Source organism: Pseudophryne corroboree, unplaced genomic scaffold (genome assembly GCF_028390025.1).
Source record: "Pseudophryne corroboree isolate aPseCor3 unplaced genomic scaffold, aPseCor3.hap2 scaffold_617, whole genome shotgun sequence".
Classification (NCBI taxonomy): Eukaryota; Metazoa; Chordata; class Amphibia; order Anura; family Myobatrachidae; genus Pseudophryne; species Pseudophryne corroboree.
Window position 1 is genome coordinate 366,475 of NW_026970213.1, and position 17,526 is coordinate 384,000.

Consider the following 17,526-nt stretch of genomic DNA (forward strand, 5'->3'; position numbering starts at 1 on the left):
GATCTGGGGGTGTCACAGTGACGTCCTTATATCTGTAGTAATAATACAGGGACATGACTGGGGAGGTGAGGGTGATCTGGGAGCATCACAGTAACATCACATATCTATAGTAATAATACAGGGACGTGAGGGTGAGGTGAGGAGATCTGGGAGCTTCACAGTGAAATCACTTGTATCTATAGTAATAATACAGGGACATGACTGGGGAGGTTAGGGGATCTGGGAGTATCACAGTGACATCACTTATTTATTTTTCATCCACTAGGGGGCACTGTAGTACTCTTGGGATATGGACGGTGCGATAGCAGGGATAGGCACATTTAAATATTTAAATGTGTAACCCTCTTCCCCCTCCATACTCCCAAGATGCCTCAGTGTTTTTTATACCTTCACCAGGGAAGGTCACATCCTGGAGTCATTCCAGGGTTTACTTTTAATTTTTCTAAATATTTTTTCTTGTATCAATCACACTCCCTTCCCAGCTTATTAAGAAGCGTGGGTCCGGGAGTGTGTGCTGCTATTGTGCAGCGAAGGCTTGTTGGTGCTTAGACACAGAAGCCTCCCATAGACCTTCATCAGCGTTAGCTGATTCAGACATGGCTGCAGGAGCTGGACGGAGCTTAGAGAGAAGCCACGTCGGAGCCTCCCCATTACACTGAGGTAAGGAGCGGGCAGTCAGCTTATGCCGCCACCCCATTGGACCTGTTTGTTGCTGTAATAGTGGGGCAGTCAGCTCCTGCTGCCGCCCCTCCATGTGCAGGGAACGTGTTTTCCACAAGCTGCTTACTAAGGTATAGCTTTACTGGATCAAACTCCCCCTCTTCCCGGCTCCCACCAGCGGTCAGACACATACTGCCACTGGGCGCCTGTGTCGCTCCACACCTGCCCGCTCCCCGGCAGCGCAGCTCCAAACAGCGCTGCCACTGGCCACTACAATCTGCCCCTCTAGACAACTGGGAAGCGGCTCCCAGCAGTGGTCAAATAATGCTGCCGCTGGGCACCTGTCAGGCTACACCTCGCTGCTCCAGAGAAGCGGCTCCCGACAGCGCGGCTCACAGCAGCGGACAGATCACACTGCCACAGCTGGACGCCCGACACACATCTACCCCGCTCTCCGGCTTCCACCAGCGCACAGACCACGGTGGGTAGCTGAGGCTGTTGCAGGGCGCCGTCACTCAGAGCTGGCGCACGGTATACAATGCAGGGGGGGGGGGGATGGGGTGGAAGAAGCTAGGCGCGGCTCACTGCTTTAAGCATTGGGGGAGGTCATGGCGGTCCCTAGTTCAGCGGTTCCCCTAAATATAAGGGATGGTGGCCAGGGCTATAAGGGACAGAACAGGCTATTAAGCCTAGGTTCTGAGTGCTTTTGGGTGTACATGGGTTTTACATCTAGGGTATAGTCAGATGTCTATATGTTTATTTAGAAAAAAAAAAGCACATGCTGGGACGCCGTTTTCACACAAAGGTTACACACCTGCTTCTTCCTGCAGCAATATGTCAGTCCTACAACACACGGCCACTGGAGGGGGCAGGGGTGTTTAGTAGGTGGCACAGTGACCATCATAGATTTCCTCTATAAGACAGTGCGGTGCACGTGGTATTATAGACACTACAGTTATTATCACTGAGTTGTGCGGACGTTGTCTCACTGTATTATTGTCTGTCTGCATGACAATATGAGAAACAGCAGCTTGTCTGTGATAACTGAGAGAATGCCTGATTTGCAGTCAGAGTTGTCCGCTGCACAAAAAGACCATGAGGCGGCTAAGTCTGATTCACGGATAATACCGTGTGAGCAGCCAATGTGGGCTCAGGATGTTTCTAGAACTTTGCTGGGTTACAAAGTCCATGTATAGTTCAATTTCTAAGAATGGTCATCGTTTGTCTCATAATTACATTCTGATGATTCAGTGCCACATCTGATATCTCAGCATTGGGTCAGGGGTCAGATAGTGAGGTCACTAATAGCCCGAGCTATGATGATCTCATTAGAGCGGTATGCCAGCTGCTAGGTTGCACTGAAACATATGAGGTTTTATTGCTAGCAGACTATGGGCGACTGTGTGTTTTTCTTATTCATATCTCTTAATAAGCAGTTAATAGAAGCATGGCTAAATCCAGTTAAACACTTTTCTGGGACAATGCGATTTCTGTCTAAATATCTTTTCCCACAGGCTATGACAACTAAATCGCCATCGGTGGAGTCTTCAGTTTCTAAACTTTCACTAAAATTGACTATTCCAGTCCCAGGTGCAGCTACGCTTAAAGACCCCTCGGAGAGTAAGCTGGAGGCCATGCTAAAGTCCATGTATACAGCAACAGGGGTGATGCTTACACCTGTTTGAGTTGGAGTTTGGGTTAACAAGGCTGTAGTTGCAAGGGCGAAACAGCTCAGGTTAGGCCTACAACAAGGTTTTTCCTCAGTCCAGCTTATATTTCTTACCGATCACATTTGTGAATTGGTTGAGTATTTAGGTACGGCTTTGTTGGATGTCGGACAAGTTTGTTCTCGGCTAGCAGCCCGACTGCCGCTGTGGTTGCGTTCTTGACAGGCCGAGGCAGAGTTAAAACAAGGAATAGAGGCATTGCCTTCTAATGTTATTTGGTTCTGAATTGGACAAATGGAATTCTCAGTCAACAGGGAGGGGGGTGGGGTCTGTTTTCCTGCCATTGCCTGCACCAGTTCCTAAAAGGAAATATGTTGGACCGGCGTTCAAATCTTTAAGACCTCAGTCCTTTCGAGGCTGGGCTAGAGGGACGTGGTTTTCAACAAACCACTAACCGTCGTCAGGACACAAAGGCTGCTGACAAGCCAGTGGCATGACGGGCTTCCAGCCCATCGTGGCTCTTCAGTTGTGGGAGCACGCCTTCAGAAGTTTCATTTTGCGTGGTTTCAGACATCACAGATGGGTGGATCCGCAATTTTGTTTTCAAAGGTTTCAAAATTGAGTTTGATTGTCTACCACCGATGTGGTTTTTCAAGACAGGTCTGCCTGTGGTTCAGGTTCCAGTACACCAACAAGGTCAAGGGTTTTATTCCAATCTTTTTGTAGTACCAAAGCCGGATAGCTCAGTCACACCAATATGGAACCTAAAGAGGTTCAATTGGTACGTCACTTACTACACATTCAAGATGGAATCCCTACGGTCAGTGATTGCAGGTTTAGAACCACAGCAATTCATGATTTTGCGGGATCTCAAGGATGCGCACTTACACATTCCAATTTGGCCACCGCATCAGGCGTACTTAAGTTTGCAATAATACAAGCGCGGGTATTCACAAAGGTGATGTCTGTGATGATAGTTCATCTCAGATCCCTGGGAGTGATAATCGTTCCGTACTTAGATGACCTTCTCATCAAGGCTTCATCTCAGCAAATACTTCTTAAACATGCCTTACTGTTGTACAGTGTACTAGTTCAGTACGGTTGGATTGTCAACTTAAAAAAAAAAAAAATCAAGTCGTGTCCCGTGTCAAAGAATTACATTTTAGGAATGATTCTGATTATGGTGGATCAACGCATTTACCTGCCACAACAGAAAGTCAATGTTAGGCGCCGGGGTCCGCTTGTCCGCGCGGCCCGGCGCCTAGCAACTAGGGACGCCGTGCGTGTTCAGCCGCCGGCTCCCTAGCAACGCTAGATGCCGGGCGCGCTGAGCCGCACGGACCCTAGCAACAGGGACGCCACTGGCGGACCGCGTTCCCCGTTGCTGGGGTGAATGAACAAGCACATACTCCTGTCCTCCGGCCGTGCAGCAAGACAGCTGCACGGCATTCATTCCAATCAGGCTCTAAGCAGCTGATTGGTGGACTCCCTGTTAAGTACCTTCCCAGGGCTTCTCACAGACGCCGGTAATAGCTTCCTGCATGCTGCCTTTGTTTGCTGAGAATCTGTTTCCAGTCCTGCTGTATCCGGTCATTCCAGTCCTCAGAAGTCCTGTATTCGGGAGTTGTCATCTCATCCCAGGAGGTCGTTTTGTTCCCTGGAGTCCTGACTAATCACCGTTTACTATCTAGTGGTGTTCGTGAGTTGCGGCTCTGCCGTGTGTTGCGGCTCAGTCGCTCTACCTTTTATATTTTGTTTTTGGAGCATTTGCGGAGGGTTCCGCTTCCACAAGTCCTCTCTGGTACTCGGCGGTGCCGGGTAGGAGTATTGGACAAGTGGATATTTTGGTTGTCCTTTTCCCTGGCGGTTTTTCCGCACATATTCTAGTTTTGAGTTAGCTTGTAGCCCCTGGTCTGCTTGTTTAGTTAGAGGGCCTCTTGTTATCACCCTGTCTCGGATTTCCCTTTGTCTCTCACTAAGACCGGGGGGCATCGGAGTTGGTCAGACATAATCCGCCCTTCAAACGTGGCTGCCATGGGCTCAAGCAACCATAGTCTCTCAGGGGATTTCTGACAGCACGGGTGAGACAACAGAGTTAGGGTGCCAGGGGCTATTTTCCTTTCCTGCTCCCTTCCCCAGCATTCCGTTCCAGCGCTCTGGTCCTTGCCATAAGATCTCCTCAGACCAGAGTGCTGGAATCATAACAGTCCATGCTATTCGTCATCTAGTACTGCTAGTGCTCAAACCACAGACAGTCTCGGTGCATTTGTACATTCGACTGTTAAGACAGATGGGGGCATCTTTCAAAACACTCCAGTTCGGAAGATTTCACTCAGGTCCCTTTCAACTGGATCTTCTCGCATAGTGATCAGGCTCTCATCTACAAATTCATCAGATGGTGCGCTTGTCTCTAGGGCCAGAGTATCAATACTCTTGTGGCTTCACATACACAATCTCACTGTGGGAAAAAGGTTCAGAGTCTGGAATTGGATAATTCTGATGTCAGACGCAAGTCTCAAAGGTTGGGGAGCAGTGGTCCAACATTGTCAGTTTCAGGGTCCATGTTCAGACCGAGAAAGATTACTGTCAATGTCCTGGAACTCAGGGCAATTTACAAAACTCTGCATCGGGCAGTTCACTTGCTCATGTCTCAGACTGTTCAGGTTCAGTCGGACAACGCGACAGAAGTCGCATACATCAAGAAACAAGGAGGGACTCGAAGTCGCATGGCCATGCGAGAAGTTGCTCGAATCCTCCATTGGGCCGAACATCACCACGTGATATTGTTGGTGGTCTTCCTACCAGGACTGCACAACTGGAAAGCAGATTATCTCAGTAGTCAGGATTTTCCTCCAGGAGAATGGGCCTTACATCCAGAAATGTTCCAGATGTTAGTCCAGTGGTGGAGTTACCCAAAGGTGGATCTAATGGCTTCTCGCCATAATCATCAGACAGTTATGTGTCCAGAACAAGAGATCCAAAGACAGTGGCAGTGGATGCTCTCACCATAGCGTTGCCGTACAGCCTCGTGTGTCTATTTCCATTTCCGCTGCTTCCTCAGTTGCTAAAGTGGATCAAACGAGAGTCCACGACCGTCATACTAGTGGTGCCTCGTTGGCCTCGGAGAGTGTGGTTCTCGGATCTTCATGGTCTACTCGCAGATGATCCCTGGCTGATTCTGCTATGTCCAGACCTACTACAGCAGGGGTCGTTCCTTTACCCCGTTTTAGCGTGGCTGCGTTTTACAGGGTGGCTTTTGAGACCACTCTCAAGACGAGAGGGCATTCCACAGTTGATTATACCAACCATGTTACGTGCTAGGAAGCCAATTTCAGTAGCTCATTATCACAGGATTTGGCGAGCTTATATAGGTTGGTGTGAAGCTAGGATGTTTCCAACATCTTCTTTCACGTTATCCCATCTTTTGCTCTTTTTACAGACGGGGTTAGATGGAGGATTACGTTTAGCGACACTAACGGTGCAGGTCTCTGCCTTGTCAGTTTTCTTTCAAAGGCGTTTGGCTCTTTTGCCAACAGTTCACAATTTCCTGCAAGGTGTCCTTAGAGTTCAGCCTCCATTCATTCCACCTACAGCTCCATGGAATTTGAATCTGGTTTTGCATGTTTATTCAGTCAAGTTTTGAACCCTTGCAACACGTGGATGTTAAGTTTATAACTTGGAAAACTGTGTTTCTCCTAACCTTAGCTTCGGTAAGGCTGAGGTTAGGAGTATAAAAATAAGATTTTACTTACCGATAAATCTATTTCTCGTAGTCCGTAGTAGATGCTGGGGACTCCGTCAGGACCATGGGGGGACAGCGGCTCCGCAGGAGACAGGGCACAAAAGCAAGCTTTTAGGATCACATGGGGGTATATTTACTAAGCTCCCGATTTTGACCGTGATTGCGTTTTTTCTTCTAAGTGTCATCTCGGTCATTTACTAAACAGTATTTACGGCAGTGATGAGGGCATTCGTATTTTTTTCCTTGTCCAAGTCTAAAATTACGAATGAATACACCATCGGTCAAATTACGCCTGTTTAGATGTGAATCTCGGTCATTTACTAACCATTCGTAATTGTATTTGCTGCCGCGAAAATGCTTTCGCGGCCGCGAAAAATTCCGATTCGCATTTTTTTCCTAAAAAAAAACGCGCCAGCCTTTGAAAACCGCGTTTACATGTGAACTTAATTTTCCATTACTCACACCTGATTTTTTGGGCCTATAAAAGTGTTTCAGCCACATTCTGAACTACTCTCACTCTGAAATGGCGGCTGTAGTGTGTGGCAATGGTTTTTTGTTGGCTGTGGGATACGTTAGACTGCTTCATGAGGCTACCAGGAATCAGGACCAGGTAAGTGAACATGGCCAACAGGTTGTCCAGGTACCGCGGAGGCTGCGCCAGCCTCGTTTTTTTAAAGGGCGTTTAAACTTAAATGCATTGTCCGATGATAGGGTCATACAGATGTTCCGCCTAAATAGAAACAACATTTTCCACCTGTATGACCTTGTCAAACTGGGCATAGACCCTGAGACAGCACGCTCTCGCTCTGTCTCAGGCCTACACAAACTCCTGGCTGTGTTACACTTTATGGCTACTGGGAGCTTCCAGGCTGTGGCAGGCGACGTCATTGGGATCTCACAGCCCACCTTTTCAAGATATTTGATGCAGGTGAGTCTACAAATACCTATGCGGTTATGGCTAAGTGTTGCTTGTGTAATTTGAAACACCACAGTATTGTAGAGACTACCTAACATGACACTCACCTTAGCTTCTTTAATGTCCACTCAGGTTTTGGATGTGTTGGAGCCACACATTAAAGCCTCAATCTGCTTCCCTACCGAGGAGTCGGAGTGGAGTGCTGTCAGGGTAGCTTTCTATAAGCTTGCTGGCATGCCCAATGTGCTGGGGGCCATAGATTGCACACACGTTCAGCTGAGATCACCTAAGGGCCGCCAGTATATATATACTAATAGGCATATGGATCAATCAACTAATGTCCAGGTGGTCTGTGATGCAAAATTAAAAATTATGAGTGTTGTTGCAGGTTACCCTGGTGCCTGCCATGACTCCTTCATCCTCAGTCAGTCATCGCTCTTCGATAAATTTGAGGAGGGACAAATGCCTGATGGCTGGCTGTTGGGTATGTTGAAAATGTTATGTGTGTATGTCTTTTAACCACAGCCTAGATTTTGTAGGAGGTGATAGAATAATCTAACATATGTCCTAATGTTGACTATATATGTTTTTCAGGTGATGGGGGTTACGGCTGCTACTCTTGGCTCCTTACTCCATTGTCCCAACCTGATTCTCCTGCTGAACACAGTTATAATCATGCACATAAGGCTACACGGAATGTGATAGAAAGATGTTTTGGGGTGCTGAAGTCACGTTTTCGGTGTCTTGATAAATCTGGTGGCCTTTTGTTGTATAGTCCCTCAAAGGTGACTAGGATTGTGTTCTGCTGCTGTTTTCTCCATAATCTGTGTTTAAGCCAACATCTTGCACATGGTGAGGGAGAAAGCAGCCAGCAAGCAGAGGAGTTAGAACCATCTGGTGACAGTGTGAGTACAAATGTAGGGAGGCAGGTACGGCAAGAAGTGATCCTGCGATATTTTACAGGTTAGTTTTATTATGCTGTAATTAGCCTTCACTAAACACTTTCCTATACTTTCTATTGTGTGTTCTGTTACTTACTGTTTGTTGTTTATAGTGGTGTGTCCATTGTGCTTAGTTGATGCTAACAAAACATTTACAGTCATTACCCTTGAAAAACATAACATCATACATACAGACCAGCTTCATACATTTTTGAGTCGGACACAGGAATGTGTTTTTAAAACAAAAGCTTTTATTTTTTCTTACCAACAGTTTACTGTTATTTTTTTCTCTTGTGTGTGCTGGGTGCTGGCTCACTGGCACGTGCTCTTGATGAACGCCGGACAGGGGAGGTTACTGGCGTTTGAACAGGGGTCGTGGTCCCCGAGCTGGAGGTAACTTGCTGACCACCCATCATAGCAATATTGCTGCTCAGATTATTTAAACTGGCAATCAGCTGAGTGTTTGTAGCAGTGTGGCTGGCTACTATCCTGGATAAGGCCTCATTCACCACTTGATTGTGTTGTATTATCTGAACGAGTGCCTGCTGATGTCGCTGTTGGTCATCTATAATGCGTGTTAAGTTGGCGTTCATTTGACTGTTTTCCGCCCTAATTTGCTCCATAGAGGTAGCCATTCTCCCTACTTGTACTATTAGTCTGCCCGAGTTGCGACTAAGACGCGGAAGATGATGGGGCAGACTGGCAAGGTGTTGTGTGTGTTGGGTGAGGGTGGCATTGCTTTGGGCCTGTTGGCTTGTCCAACTTGCCCAAAAGTCGTCAGGAATTTGGGTTTGGGGCGGAGCTTGTGCCAGTTGTGGACTGCTGGTTGGTTGGGGTATATCCTGCAACTGGATTGGCATGCTTGGATCAACAGCTGTAAGTTGCAGTGTGAATGATGGCTGTTGTTCTGGTCCCTGCTGGTCGTCGCCGGACATCAAGTTGGGCTCTGTATGGGGGAGGCAACATGCAATGTTGTTTGTTTTTAAATTTGGCGTGGCTAATACAACACATTAATACATTCCTAATACTACATTTTTGTAATATTACCTCTTGTTTTTCTCTACGTTAACAATTTTGCACTTTTTACAAACATAAACCCCACACATGCACAGACATTGTCAAATTTGCATATTCCTCACCTAACTAACTTCCCTCCACAACATTACACTGTTAGATTCCCTCCCCTCACCACGAGATAGACTACTTACCTGTATAGTGCCGAGGAGCAGAGCAAGTAAGCCATCTACATACTGGACAGGGACGATGTGTGATCACTATTTTGGCTTTTGGGTTTTGAACTAAAATTTAATTGACTTCATAATTTTGAACAATGAGAACGTGTGTGTGCTTAATGTATCCTCAAATCTGTTTTTTACAAACAACTAGATTGTCTAGACCATCCACTAAGACCTTATTTATTTTAAGCAAATCACCTTGAGCAATTGAAGACATTACATCACATTGATTGCAGGGGAAAACATGTAAACTCCAAACCAACTAACAACATCATAAATGTACTGTGTATATTATTGCTTATGTGTTTTTTATCCAATTTTACTCACCAGATAACTGAGGTGATCTGGGCTCATCACTCTGCGAACTCGCCAATAGTAACAGTGGTGGCTGGGATGACACTGCCGATAGCCTTCGCCTGGGTGGGGATGATGGAGGTGCAGAATCAGACCCAAGACGCCGAGTCTTAGTTGGCCTCCTGGGTAAGTGGCCCGAGCCCTGTGATGGGCGCCTTACAGGAGGTCGGCTTCCAGAAGCAGAACCTAGGTGGAAATGTAAAAATTAATATTTTGTACTTCTATGTGTTTTCAGAATATGTGACTACAGTGAAGACTTACCTGCAATACCGGCATCATCACGACTGGTCTGAGGCCTGTCTGGGCGGCTGGTCTGTGTGACTGTGAAAAAAGGAACACCAACATTATTACCTTTTTTTTTATAAAAAGGACCCAGTGAAAACCATTGATGTACTGTAAGCATATATTTGTTTTGGTTTCCACAACAATAAAAAGCTTAAGAGCTTCTATTATTTTTTTTTGGAGTTGAAAATCAAAAAGTAATTCATGTGGGACACACTTTTTTTCCTCAGCAAACATAAATGTTAAAAAATATTGCAGAGATTCAGTACTTTCCAAGTTAAACAAAATGTAATGTTTTAAAAATTGACCAGCTTTTAAGTGGTATGTTTAAGTTAATTCAAAATGAGGCATACAAACAAACACACATGTTACAGCATTATCGCCAAAAATAGGGCCAAAAATTTACAAACAACATATGCAAGCAGAAAAATTGTAAAAAAAAACACAAACACACCTTAAGGGAGCATAGGCCTGCAATCTTTTAAAAAAAAAAAAAAAAAGCCATAAAAATTGCGAAAATAAAACAAAAAAAAATAAATAAACAGACATTTTAATATCAACATTACCAAACAAACTTACCATCCTGCGTGGGTCGGTCCGAATCCCGGACATGAGTAGCAGACACCACTTCGCCAGGAATCAATGCCCGCACAGGCTCCTCCCAGTCCCGATAGACGACACGTAAAGGTGGGCCACCTCCGGTCCTACGTGCAGCTTTTGACTCTTTGGCCATCTTGGCCTTGACACGCCGCTTGATATCATAGAAACGCTTGCGGCACGTGTCCTCTGTCCGCCTCACCACACCCTCACTATTGACAGCAAGTATGACTTGCCCCCACAGGGCAGACTTCCTGCGGGAGGACACCCTGGCAGCATCCTGACCAAACAATTGGCGATGGTGCTTCATCAGCTCACGCACCAACGCCATGTTTTCAGCATAGCTGAACTTTATATTCCTGCCAGTCTTGGTAGTGGTGCGTGGCTGCGGAGCCACAACACCATCACTATCACTGGAAAATCCAGCAACAGGCACCCCCTCCTCCTCCTCCTCACTCACCTCCTCCCTCTCACTACCCCCCTCCACCTCACTACCAGCCTCCACCTCACTACGAGCCTCCACCTCACTACCAGCCTCCACCTCACTAACCTCCGCCACCACACTGACCTCTGAGTCGGACATGACAAACAACAGAAAACACTGAAAAAATAAAACACAAAACACACTCCTCCACTACTCCTACAACACACCACACAGCCAACACACACGCTCACTCACTCACAAACAAAGACAAAAGACTGAAAAAAAACAACAAGGACAAAAAAGTTTACAAACTGGTAAAAAACAATACTACAAAGTTCACAAGACTACTAACACACACAGTACAGCACTCAACAATCACCAAACTCCTCTCCAAATCCACCAAAAACTCCACCAAACTCACCAACTCCAAATACACCTTCCTCTCTCCTCTCCACTAGCTAAACCCACGAGGTGCGGAGTGTTTGGGGCGTTTTTATAGTAACATGCACAGACACTCCTCCTTGACGAATACAACCAATCACGGCCGCGTGACGAAAACGAAACTTAGAAGTCAAAACGCGGCCGCAAATTCCAAAACACTGCCGTAACAGACTTGTGACGCAGTCGTAAAAAAAAACCCCAACGCGGCCGCGAAAAAACTAAACGCGGCCGCATTCTACAGCAGAAAAGCACGAATGACATCGACATCGGAAGATACAAAAAATACGAATACGAATGCTTAGTAAATGAGTCGTAATCAATTCAAAAAGTTGCAAGATTACACTGTCGATGTCAGTCGCATTTGAACTTGAACATGATTCTGAAACATACGAATCTTAGTAAATAAACCCCATGGTGTGCACTGGCTCCTCCCCCCATGACCCCCCTCCAAGCCCCAGCCAGGTACCGTGCCCGGACGAGCGTACACAATAAGGAAGGATCTTCAATCCCGGGTAAGACCCAAACCAGCCACACCAATCACACCGTACAACTTGTGATCTGAACCCAGTTAACAGTATGATAACAATGAAGTAGCCTCTAAAAAAGATGGCTCACAACAATAATAACCCGATTTTTGTAACAATAACTATGTACAAGTAATGCAGACAATCCGCACTTGGGATGGGCGCCCAGCATCCACTACGGACTACGAGAAATAGATTTATCGGTAAGTAAAATCTTATTTTCTCTAACGTCCTAGTGGATGCTGGGGACTCCGTCAGGACCATGGGGATTATACCAAAGCTCCCAAACGGGCGGGAGAGTGCGGATGACTCTGCAGCACCGAATGAGAGAACTCCAGGTCCTCCTCAGCCAGAGTATCAAATTTGTAGAATTTTTACAAACGTGTTCCCCCCTGACCACGTAGCTGCTCGGCAAAATTTTAAAGCCGAGACCCCCTCGGGCATCCGCCCAAGATGAGCCCACCTTCCTTGTGGAATGGGCATTTACAGATTTTGGCTGTGGCAGGCCTGCCACAGAATGTGCAAGCTGAATTGTACTACAAATCCAACGAGCAATAGTCTGCTTAGAAGCAGGAGCACCCAGTTTTTGGGGTGCATACAATATAAACAGCAAGTCAGACTTTCTGACTCCAGCCGTCCTGGAAATATATATATATATATATATATATATATATATATTTTTAGGGCCCCGACAACGTCTAGCAACTTGGAGTCCTCCAAGTCCCTAGTAGCCGCAGGCACCACAATATGTTGTTTCAGGTGAAACGCTGACACCACCTTAGGAAGAAACTGGGGACGAGTCCGCAGTTCTGCCCTGTCCGAATGGAAAAACAAATATGGGCTTTTTTAAGACAAAGCCCCCAATTCTGACAATCGCCTGGCCGAGGCCAGGGCCACAACATGATCCCTTCCCATGTGAGAAATTTCAAATCCACAGATTTGATCGGTTCAAACCAATATGATTTGAGGAATCCCAACACTACGTTGAGATCCCCCGGTGCCACTGGAGACACACAAGGGGCTGTATATGCAATACTCCCTTGACAAACGTCTGGACTTCAGGAATTGAAGCCAATTTTTTCTGGAAGAAAATCTACAGGGCCGAAACTTGAACCTTAATGGACCCCAATTTGAGGCTTATAGACACTCCTGTTTTCAGGAAGTGCAGAAATCGACCTAGTTGAATTTTTTTCCGTGGGGCCTTCCTGACCTCACCCACGCAACACATTTTCACCACATGTGGTGATAACGTTGTGCGGTCACCTCCTTCCTGGCTTTGACCAGGGTAGGTATGACCTCTTCCGGAATGCCTTTTCCCTTAGGATCCGGCGTTCAACCGCCATGCCGTCAAACGCAGTCGCGGTAAGTCTTGGAACAGACAAGGTCCCTGCTGGAGCAGGTCCTTTCTTAGAGGCAGATGCCACGGTTCCTCTTGGAACAGACATGGTTCTTGCTGAAAGCAAATCCCATCTTAGCTCCCGAGGCCATTAGTCCTCTGTGAGCATCTCTTGAAGTTCCGGGTACCAAGTCCCTCTTGGCCAATCCGGAGCCACGAGTATAGTTCTTACTCCTCTACGTCTTATAATTCTCAATACCTTGGTTATGAGAAGCAGAAGAGGGAACACATACACCGACTGTTACACCCACGGTGTTACCAGGACGTCCACAGCTATCGCCTGAAGGTCTCGTGACCTGGCGCAATACCTGTCCCGATTTTTGTTCGGGCGGGACGCCATCATTTCCACCTTTGGTCTTTCCCAACGGTTCACAATCATGCGGAAAACTTCCCGATGAAGTTCCCACTCTCCCGGGTGGAGGTCGTGCCTGCTGAGGAAGTCTGCTTCCCAGTCGTCCACTCCCGGAATGAACACTGCTGACAGTGCTATCACATGATTTTCCGCCTAGCGAAAAATCCTTGCAGTTTTGACCACTGCCCTCCTGCTTCTTGTGCCGCCCTTTCTGTTTACGTGGGCGACTGCCGTGATGTTATCCCACTGGATCAATACCGGCTGACCTTGAAGCAGAGGCCTTGCTAAGCTTATAGCATTACAAATTTGCTCTTAGCTCCAGTATATTTATGTGGAGAGAATTCTCCAGACTTGATCACACTCCCTGGAAATTTTTTCCCTGTGTGACTGCTCCCCAGCCTCTCAGGCTGGCCTCCGTGGTTACCAGCATCCAATCCTGAATGCCGAATCCGCGGCCCTCTAGAAGATGAGCACTCTGTAATCACCACAGGAGAGACACCCTTGTCCTTGGATATAGGGTTATCCGCTGATGCATCTGAAGATGCGATCCGGACCATTTGTCCAGCAGATCCCACTGAAGAGTTCTTGCGTGAAATCTGCCGAATGGAAGCGCTTCGTAATAAGCCACCATTTTTAACAGGACTCTTGTGCAATGATGCACTGACACTTTTCCTGGTTTTAGGAGGATCCCGATTAGCTCGGATAACTCCCTGGCTTTCTCCTCTGGGAGAAACACCCTTTTCCTGGACTGTGTCCAGAATCATCCCTAGGACCAGCAGACGTGTCGTCGGAACAACTGCGGTTTTGGAATATTTAGAATCCACCCGTGCTGTCGTAGAACTACTTGAGATAGTGCTACTCCGACCTCCAACTGTTCTCTGGACCTTGTTCTTATCAGGAGGTCGTCCATTTTCTTTGAAGACGAATCCTCCTTTCGGTCATTACCTTGGTAAGGACCCGGGGTGCCTTGGACACTCCAACGGCATCGTCTGAAACTGATAGTGACAGTTCTGTACCACGAACCTGAGGTACCCTTGGTGAGAAAAGCAAATTTTGGGACATGGAGGTAAGCATCCCTGATGTCCCGGGACACCATATAGTCCCCTTGTTCCCAGTTCGCTATCACTGCTCTGAGTGACTCCATCTGGATTTGAACCCTTGTAAGTGTTCAAATTTTTCAGATTTAGAATCGGTCTCACCTAGCCTTCTGGCTTCAGTACCACCCTATAGTGTGGAACAATACCCCTTTCCTTGTTGTAGGAGGGGTAAATTTATTATCACCTGCTGGGAATACAGCTTGTGAATTGTTTTCAATACTGCCTCCCTGTCGGAGGGAGACATTGGTACAGCAGACTACAGGAACCTGCGAGGGGGGAAACGCCTCGACATTCCAATCTGTGCCCCTTTGATACTACTTGTAGGATCCAGGGGTCCTGTACGGTCCCAGCGTCATGCTGAGAACTTAGTAGAAGCGGTGGAGGGCTTCTTTTACTGGGAATGGGCTGCCTGCTGCAGTCTTCTTCCCTTTCCTCTATCCCTGGGCAGATATGACTGTTATAGGGACGAAAAGACTGAGGCTGAAAAGACGGTGTCTTTTTCTGCAGAGATGTGACTTAGGGTAAAAAACGGTGGATCTTCCAGCAGTTGCCGTGGCCACCAGGTCCCATGGACCGACCCCAAATAACTCCTCCCCTTTATACGGCAATACATCTTTGTGCCGTTTGGAATCTGCATCCCCTGACCACTGTCGTGTCCATAAACATCTTCTTGCAGATATGGACATCGCATTTACTCTTGATGCCAGAGTGCAAATATCCCTCTGCGCATCTCGCATATATAGAAATGCATCCTTTAAATGCTCTATAGTCAATAAAATACTGTCCCTGTCAAGGGTATCAATATTTTTAGTCAGGGAAACCGACCAAGCCACCTCAGCTCTGCACATCCAGGCTGAGGCGATCGCTGGTCACAGTATAACACCAGCATTTGTGTGTATACTTTTTAGGATATTTTTCAGCCTCCTATCAGCTGGCTCCTTAAGTACGGCCCTATCTGTAGATGGTACCGCCACTTGTTCTGATAAGCGTGTGAGCGCCTTATCCACCCTGAGGGGTGTTTCCCAACGCGCCTTAACTTCTGGCGGGAAAGGGTATACCGCCAATAATTTTCTATCGGGGGAAACCCACGCATCATCACACACTTCATTTAATTTATCTGATTCAGGAAAAAACTACAGGTAGTTTTTTCACCTCACACATAATACCCTTCTTTGTGGTACTTGGAGTATCAGAAATATGTAACACCTCCTTCATTGCCCTTAACGTGTGGCCCTAAAGGAAAATACGTTTGTTTCTTCACCGTCGACACTGAAATCAGTGTCCGTGTCTGGGTCTATGTCGACCGACTGAGGTAAATGGGCGTTTTTACAAGCCCCTGACGGTGTCTGAGACGCCTGGACCGGTACTAATATGTTCGCCGGCCGTCTCATGTCGTCAACCGACTTGCAGCGTGTTGACATTATCACGTAATTCCATAAGTAAGCCATCCATTCCGGTGTCGACTCCCTAGAGAGTGACATCACCATTACAGGCAATTTGCTCCGCCTCCTCACCAACATTTTCCTCATACATGTCGACACACACGTACCGACATACAGCACACACACAGGGAATGCTCTGATAGAGGACAGGACCCACTAGCCCTTTGGGGAGACAGAGGGAGAGTTTGCCAGCACACACCAAAATGCTATAATTATACAGGGACAACCTTTATATAAGTGTTCCTCCCATATAGCATTTAATATATATGTATATCGCCAAATCAGTGCCCCCCCTCTCTGTTTTAACCCTGTTTCTGTAGTGCAGTGCAGGGGTGAGCCTGGGAGCCTTCCCCTCAGCCTTTCTGTGAGGGAAAATGGCGCTGTGTGCTGAGGAGAATAGGCCCCGCCCCCTTTTCGGCGGGCTTCTTCTCCGGAGATTGTGAAGTCTGGCAGGGGTTAAATACATCCATATAGCCATAGCCTCAAGGGCTATATGTGATGTATTTTTTGCCATACAGGTATTCTACATTGCTGCCAGGGCGCCCCCCCCCCCCCCGCGCCCTGCACCCTCCGTGATCGCTGTGTGAAGTGTGCTGACAGACAATGGCGCACAGCTGCAGTGCTGTGCGCTACCTGAGGAAGACTGAAAAGTCTTCTGCCGCCTGGTTCCGGACCTCTTCAATCTTCAGCATCTGCAAGGGGGTCGGCGGCGCGGCTCCGGGACGAACCCCAGGGCGAGACCTGTGTTCCGACTCCCTCTGAAGCTAATGGTGTCCAGTAGCCTAAGAATCCAATCCATCCTGCACGCAGGTGAGTTGAAATTCTCTCCCCTAAGTCCCTCGATGCAGTGAGCCTGTTGCCAGCAGGACTCACTGAAAATAAAGAACCTAAAAACTTTTTCTAAGCAACTCTTTAAGAGAGCCACCTAGATTGCACCCTTCTCGGACGGGCACAAAAACCTAACTGGGGCTTGGAGGGGGGTCATGGGGGGAGGAGCCAGTGCACACCATGTGATCCTAAAAGCTTGCTTTTGTGCCCTGTCTCCTGCGGAGCCGCTGTCCCCCCATGGTCCTGACGGAGTCCCCAGCATCCACTAGGACGTTAGAGAAATACCAGATACTGTATCTGGTATTTTATACTGACAGAGCGGAACTTTGGACAAATCCCGCTTTTCTATCACAGGTAGTATCTTCTTTCACATCAATCAACCAATCGTAGTTCCTGTTTTTCAGAAGATTCAGGTACTCCAGCTATGTGGTACGCACACGCCGCGTTTATGTAGCCCGAACAACAACTGTATGTATAACGGATACTTTGTTTGTTCTCTATGATGCAGTCAAGATAGGTTGGCCAGCTTCCAAACAGACCTTGGCCAGATAGATTAACCTGACCACTCGTCAGGTGCACTTTCATGCTAGTCTAAAACCGTCTGCATCTGTTTTAGCACATTCCTTGC

At 47.2% G+C, this 17,526-nt stretch overlaps 1 long non-coding RNA gene across 1 annotated transcript; it reads left to right on the top strand.

The window, feature by feature from the left end:
* Positions 1-7,582: 7,582 nt before the first annotated feature.
* LOC135035837 (uncharacterized) lies at positions 7,583-9,910 on the top strand. Its single transcript, XR_010230757.1, has 3 exons — positions 7,583-7,948; positions 9,492-9,641; positions 9,751-9,910. It is a non-coding gene; the product is annotated as an uncharacterized LOC135035837 (long non-coding RNA).
* The last annotated feature ends 7,616 nt before the right edge of the window (positions 9,911-17,526 follow it).